Source organism: Coregonus lavaretus, assembly GCF_964263955.1.
Source record: "Coregonus lavaretus genome assembly, chromosome: 28".
Taxonomy (NCBI): Eukaryota; Metazoa; Chordata; class Actinopteri; order Salmoniformes; family Salmonidae; genus Coregonus; species Coregonus lavaretus.
Window position 1 is genome coordinate 39,317,933 of NC_140015.1, and position 6,826 is coordinate 39,324,758.

Genomic DNA, 6,826 nt, shown 5'->3' on the forward strand with positions numbered 1-6,826 from the left:
CATGCTACGGGAGCTAGAAGACTACATGCTATAGGAGCTAGAAGACTACATGCTACGGGAGCTAGAAACTACATGCTATAGGAGCTAGAAGACTACATGCTACGGGAGCTAGAAGACTACATGCTACGGGAGCTAGAAGACTACATGCTATAGGAGCTAGAAGACTACATGCTACGGGAGCTAGAAGACTACATGCTACGGGAGCTAGAAGACTACATGCTACGGGAGCTAGAAGACTACATGCTACGGGAGCTAGAAGACTACATGCTACGGGAGCTAGAAGACTACATGCTACGGGAGCTGCTCTGTTCGGTGGTGTAACAGGGTCGACCTGAACCAATGCTCTGTTCGGTGGTGTAACAGGGTCGACCTGAACCAATGCTCTGTTCGGTGATGTGACAGGGTCGACCTGAACCAATGCTCTGTTTAGTGGTGTGACAGGGTCGACCTGAACCAATGCTCTGTTTAGTGATGTGACAGGGTCGACCTGAACCAATGCTCTGTTCGGTGATGTGACAGGGTCGACCTGAACCAATGCTCTGTTCAGTGGTGTGACAGGGTCGACCTGAACCAATGCTCTGTTCAGTGGTGTGGCAGGGTCGACCTGAACCAATGCTCTGTTCGGTGATGTGACAGGGTCGACCTGAACCAATGCTCTGTTCGGTGATGTGACAGGGTCGACCTGAACCAATGCTCTGTTCAGTGGTGTGACAGGGTCGACCTGAACCAATGCTCTGTTCAGTGGTGTGGCAGGGTCGACCTGAACCAATGCTCTGTTCGGTGATGTGACAGGGTCGACCTGAACCAATGCTCTGTTCAGTGGTGTGACAGGGTCGACCTGAACCAATGCTCTGTTCGGTGATGTGACAGGGTCGACCTGAACCAATACTCTGTTCAGTGGTGTGACAGGGTCGACCTGAACCAATACTCTGTTCAGTGGTGTGACAGGCGTCACTGTGCAGTATAGCTTCCTTCTCTGTCCCTTTACAGGGCTCTGACCAGGGATCCTCTGCCTCGCAAGCACATATGACCTGGTGACGAATCGTGACACAGTACACGGTCAGTCTGCTTTCTTCTCACAATATTGTAGCCGGCAGTGGGACAGATCTGCAGTTCTGTCATCTGCAGTCAAGGCCTGGGAAGAATTGAGACGTGGCTGACGTGCAAACCGATATTACATTTTCAAATTGGTTCAAATTAGGTTAGGGTTAAGGTTAGGGGTTCGGTTAGGGTTAAGGAAAGGGTAAGTTATAGATTTTGGCCAGTCGGGCTGTCAATGGGATGCAGGCCAGAAAAGTCCCCCTAGTCTCCATATTTCCAGCTCTCTCAGAAGTCCATTTAGATAGTGGAGGGGTTCCATATTTCCAGCTCTCTCAGAAGTCCATTTAGATAGTGGAGGGGTTCCATATTTCCAGCTCTCTCAGAAGTCAAATTCATTCACAGCAGCATGGAGAGAGTTATCACTTGATTTAGTCCCATGGCGTGACCTGTCATACAGTGCACACAAGAATGACATTTTCAATATAAACGGTCAACTCCCTCCACCCGGGAGATACAACAATGTTAAATTGTACTGGGGAGAAGAAAAAAAACATGTTGTTCAAATCAAACACTTCTGAAAGAGCTATCTGGAAAGTAATTGTCTGCGATGGGATCCTGGCCGGATTACATTCATCTGCTTCTTGTCCCCAGAGCTTGGCCACTGAGACAGTTGATTCCTGGCCTGATTACATACATCTGCTTCTGGTCCCCAGAGTCCGGCCACTGAGACAGTTAATTCCTGGCCTGATTACATTCATCTGCTTCTTCTCCCCGGAGTCCGGCCACTGTGGCAGGTTTTACATATGTGGCTTGTTTTTTATGGGAGTGGGGACTTGATATAGAAATGTGCAGTAGTCCCATGGTGTGACTCAGATCTGAAGGTAAATCTGAGTGAGCATGCTAGCAGATACCCATAGATTTTCAGTCATTGTGCTAACGCTAGTTAGCATTGGCTCGCGAAACTACCTTTAACTTCCTTCATACTGGACGCAGAGACATAAACATGGTATCCACGAGTTCATCTGACTTTGCCAAAAATGTCCCTTTAAGAATTGGTCCAAAGATCAGAATTGGGCTGCCTGTGTAAACACAGGCACTGCTGTGCAAATTAAATATACTTCTGAAATCAGCGATCTGCAATTGATTGCATCCCGGCCTGAGTTTATATTCATCCATTCCCCAAAGCCTGGTCACAGTGAGGCAGGTTTATATTAGTGGTTTGTCTTTTATCAAGCACTATGTCGCAGATAAAATACATGAGAATGTTCAAAGTTGAGTTGTAAAATACCACACAGGTCAACTCACTCCTCTTTTCTCTATCTCTCTCAATACGGACCGGGACATGGAAATATGTCTGTCTGTCTGTCTGTCTGTCTGTCTGTCTGTCTCTGTCTCTGTCTCTGTCTCTGTCTCTGTCTCTGTCTCTGTCTCTGTCTCTGTCTCTGTCTCTGTCTCTCTCTCTCTCTCTCTCTCTCTGTCCTCATGGTGTGTGGTCTGGTCTTAACAATTTAGAGATGATACATGGGAGCATAATCACATTAGTATTAACCCCAGACTGGAGGGTAATCACATTAGTAGTAACCCCAGACTGGAGGGTAATCACATTAGTATTAACCCCAGACTGGAGGGTAATCACATTAGTATTAACCCCAGACTGGAGGGTAATCACATTAGTATTAACCCCAGACTGGAGGGTAATCACATTAGTATTAACCCCAGACTGGAGGGTAATCACATTAGTATTAACCCCAGACTGGAGGGTAATCACATTAGTATTAACCCCAGACTGGAGGCTAATCACATTAGTATTAACCCCAGACTGGAGGGTAAAGTGGACACTGGGCAAAGTGCATCTCTCTTTGAGACAGCTGGACAGTTGGTGCTTGTTTCAAACATCTAGACCAGGGGTGTCAAACTCATTTTAGCTCAGGGGCCACATGGAGGAAAATCTATTCCCAAGTGGGCCGGACCGGAAAAATCATGGTATATATAACTTAAAAACAACAACTTCAGATTGTTTTCTTTGTTTTAATACGATCAACATACAACATAAAGCTGGAGCCTGAGGACAGTGTGTCCAAAATAGTACAAGCACAACATCACTATTAATCATAAAACACGTCAAGTTTATTTGAAAATTCTAAAGAAAAAGAACACAAACACACAATGCCTCAGTGATTAACAGAACTGTTTCACAGATCACAGAACTATATCAGGGGGTCATTTCTCAGGCAGAAATGTAGATAAAAAGAATGAAATCCTGTTCCCCAAACAAGTGCAAGAACCACAGAGTCAAGAATAGGTTAAATATACAAATAAAATAAAATCAATTAAAAACAATAGCACATCAACATAAAAACATATAAACATAAAGCTGGAGCCTGAGGACAGTGTGTCCAAAAGCACAACATCACTATTAATCATAAAACACCTCAAGTTATTTGAAAGTTCTGAGGACAAAGAACACACAAACACACAATGCCTCAGTGATTCACAGAAGTATATCACAGATCACAGAACTATATCAGGGTGTCTCATGCAGCACTTTAAGTGGGGTTGCATAGTTTATTTGACTCCTGATACCTGGCATCTTTTAGCTTTCACCAGCGCATCAATATCAGGCGTCACATCCTGAGTGGCAGCCAACTTCAGGATGTGATTCAAGTGCTTGTGCGTGAGCCTTGAGCGCAGCTTTGTTTTATTTATGCTCATTACATAGAAAACTTGCTCACAAAGATATGTGGTTCCAAACATGCACAACAGTTTTGCAGCGAGGGCTGTCAAGTTGGGGTAACCTGGCAAGAGATTCTGATTAAATGTGTCCAAGCCAGCTGCGGCAAATTTGCCCTTCAAATCCGAGTCACACTGCAAGTCTATTATTTCAAGTTGGATGCTGACGGGCAGATCAAAGGGATTCACAGTGAATGGCGAGCAAAAAACTTTGAAGTCTTTTTCCAGTTCACCAAAAATCTGAAAGCGTTGCTCAAACTCCCGTAACAGTCCCGTTATTTTATCTTTGAACCGCTTCATGTCTGCCACATGTTGGGTCGCGCACAAATTTTTCAGACAGGGGAAGTGAGCTGCATCACCACCGGCAAGTTGCGTCTCCCACAATGACAGCTTCAACTTGAAAGAACGTATGCTGTCATAATACTGCGTGACAACTTTGTTGCGCCCTTGCAGCTGTTTGTTCAAGTTATTCAGGTGCTCTGTAACATCCACCATAAATGCAAGGTCCTGCATCCATTCTGCGGAATGGAATTCTAACACTGGTTTGCCCTTTTCTTCCATGAACTGTTCAATTTCTTCTCGTAAATCAAAGAAACGCCTCAGCACCTCGGCTTAACCATCTTACCTCAGTGTGGTATGGCAGGCCATAGATGTGGTCTTTCTCTCTGAGAAGGCTGTCAAACTGACGGTGATTCAGGCTTCTGGATCGGATGAAATTAACAGTTTGGATGACCACCTTCATGACGTTATCCATCTTTATTGACTTGCAACAAAAAGCCTCCTGGTGCAAAATACAGTGAAAAGTCAAAAAATCACGTCCTCCATTTGCAGATTGCACTTTCTCTCTGAACTTTGTCACAACGCCTGCTTTTTTCCCGATCATTGAGGGCGCACCATCTGTAGCCAGGCTGACAGCGCGGGACCAGTCCACTCCGACCCTGTCCAGCGCACCGACGAGTGCGGTAAAAATATCAGCTGCTGTCGTTGTATCTGTCATCGGCACCAACTCCACGAACTCCTCGGTGACGGTCAATGTGTCATCAACTCCGCGGATGAAAATGGCCAGTTGTGCAACATCTGTAATGTCCGTGCTTTCATCAATTGCAACCGAAAACGCAATAAATGACTTTATTTTTTGCTTCAACTGGCTGTCCAAATCCACTGAAAGATCGGAAATCCTGTCTGCAACTGTGTTTCTTGTCAGGCTGATATTTACAAAAGCCTGACGCTTTTCAGGGCACACAATCTCCGCTGCCTTCATCATGCATGTTTTTACAAATTCACCCTCACTAAATGGTTTTGAAGCCACTGCGATTTCATTAGCAATGAGGTAGCTAGCTTTCACTGCAGCGTCACTGATGTCTCGGCTGTGAGTAAACACAGACTTGACCTACTTGCTCTGCCCCGGTATAAACAGTTTGCTTGCTTAACACAATTGCTATTGCGCCATCCAGTGGACGCAATTGGAACAGCAGTTTATTTTATTGAAAAATTGCAGCGCATTTTTATACTTTACAAAATCTTCTCGCGGGCCGGATTAAACCCGTTTGCGGGCCTGATCCGGCCCGCGGGCCGGACGTTTGACACCCCTGATCTAGACAGAGGGTTGCTTCAAAAGCCAACAAACAAATAGGTTTGTAATTTGTGATGTTTGAGGTTGTCTGACTGTTTGTACATTTGAATGCACTTTTAGGAGTTTCTCCTCATGTGATCCTCTGTCTGGAACCGGGAATCAAAACATGACAGTGTGAGGAGACCTCATCGCTTCCTACACATTTTCTCTCACACAGCCAATCCAAACAACACACAGAAAGAAAGAAGCTGTTTGAGGAGAAACACACAACTTCAGTTATCCGAACGCTATGAATGTTGAGAAATAGGAGCGACAGTTAAAATGAAAATTCCCTGCAAAGTTGGAAAACAAATGAAGTGTTCTGAATTCCCCCGAATTCTGGGCTGTGGAGATGGAGGGAGGATGCCAAGTAGGCTGACAGATGCTCCCTCTATCTGTCCCTGTTGTGCAGTCATACCCTCTATCAGGCTTTATGGTAATGCTGATGTGCCTATCAATCTCTATGTTCCACTATAGAACAGACAGGCACTTTATTTTCTATTCGGGTCCTTCCCACAAACCAAGACAGGTGAGCAAAACCAAAACGACTGACGTGAAACTCTACACACCAAAGAAAAAGTTTGCGTCCGTGAAGAAGTGAGTACAAATAAATCTAATAACGTTGATAATAAGAATGTGTAACCTACTCACCAATAATATTTTATTTGTGTAGCATTCAGGCGCTAATGGCCACTGCTATGCTAACTAGTCCAAGGTCAAGCAGTTCTTTTGATCAAGCAATTATGTAATCAGAATGCTGAGAGACATATTAATTATTAGATTTATGTAATTTGTTATATTTATTTAATAATTGATTAACTGACACACGAATGATCGATTGCATCTTAAAGGAAAATTCCAGCCCAAAACTATATTTTGGTATTTGTTTATTAATTAGTCCATTGTTGACATGGTGCCAAACTGTTTTGCCTGTCAGCAATCACATTTTCCAAGATATTTTGGCTTGCTCTTTCATTTCTGCTTCTTTGCTTGTCTGCTATCTTTTATGAGATGTATTTGTTTGTTACTCGCTATGCTATAGCCCCAGAATGTACTTTTATGGAGCGTAGCCTCCCATTACTCCTTGAGGTCCAAGGACCTTATATATTATTGTCAGAGGTAGCTCTGGCAACCAAATACTCCTTCTAAACGTTATTAGATTCTCAATTGCGATAAGGTTCTTAACTATCTTTATGCAAAATATACACATACTGTACACTGTTTTAACTGTCTTTATGCAAAATATACACGTACTGTACACTGTTTTAACTGTCTTTATGCAAAATATACACGTACTGTACACTGTTTTAACTGTCTTTATGCAAAATATACACGTACTGTACACTGTTTTAACTGTCTTTATACAAAATATACACGTACTGTACTCTGTTTTAACTGTCTTTATGCAAAATATACACGTACTGTACACTGTTTTAACTGTCT